Source organism: Mytilus californianus, unplaced genomic scaffold (assembly GCF_021869535.1).
Source record: "Mytilus californianus isolate M0D057914Y unplaced genomic scaffold, xbMytCali1.0.p SCAF_7, whole genome shotgun sequence".
Lineage (NCBI taxonomy): Eukaryota > Metazoa > Mollusca > Bivalvia > Mytilida > Mytilidae > Mytilus > Mytilus californianus.
The window spans coordinates 91,619,694-91,620,864 of record NW_026262723.1 but is presented as its reverse complement, the minus strand read 5'-3'; positions in this window follow the sequence as shown (position 1 = coordinate 91,620,864).

Below are 1,171 nucleotides of genomic sequence, written 5' to 3'. Positions count from 1 at the left end.
TGTGTTGTTTAATTTTGGCCTGGTTGCTTGGAGTGGCCCAGCCTGTATTGTGTAATCTACTTTTTCACTTTCCAACCAAAATCCATGAACTGGTTGAGTTGTTATACTGGACAATAGAATGGACACGTCTTTTAATATTGATGATGTAATTGAATGATAATATATTGAACCTATCAAATAATTAAATAACTTAGATCTAGAAATCATACTTGTGTTTGAAATTCAGAAATTATTGCGAATAATGCAACTGGGTGAGTATCGCAATAATAAGGACTTGTATTCTGATATCCGATACATATATTATATCAGAATGAATATTTTCCTCAAGTCGCAATAATTAATCTCACATTTTTGTCCATTCTTTAAAAATCTCAATTAAAATGTATGCAATGATTTCTGAATTTACAGTACTTACATTTGATGCTGTATGTGTGATAAGAGGGCTTTATCCTGTTTTGCATGGGAGTCCATCTGTCAATTCATATAAAGCATTTTCTATTGGCCAAGATAGTTAAACTTAACCTATAAATGCTTTAAGGTGTAATTTTGTAAATATTTACACAATGTCATGGACTATAAATATCTATGTCAAATATGATGGTTTTGTCTTGCCTGCCACTTTCCTTGCAGAACTAATAATCTAGGTATCACAATCCGTCAGATTTATATTTCAGATGGTAGAAGACCTGGATGCTTCATATCTTGTTTGCAGATGCCTTATTTCATGAAGTTTCTGTCTGTCATGTCCATTGTCTTTGACCTTGATTTACTCACTTATGAGTATTAGGATAACTGTATTTGGTATATGGGATCCTTGAAAGACTGACCTCAACCTCATTTAATGCATCAGTGATCTCTGCTTGAAAAAAATGTTTACTCTTTGTCATATGAATTACTCACTTATTACGAGTAATAGGACAACTGTATTTGGTATATGGGATCCTTGCAAGGTCTACATGTCCGTCAGACAATGTTCAACTGACCCTAACCTCATTTCATGGATCAGTTATCAAGGTTTTGTTTTCATGGTGAAGTTCATATCTCAGATACTATAAGCAATAGGTAAACTATCTTTGGTGTATGGAATGATTGTAAGGTGTACATGTCTGTCTGGCAATCTTTTTTTTCTGACCATGACCAATATTTTCCTGGTTCATTGGTCAATGTTTAG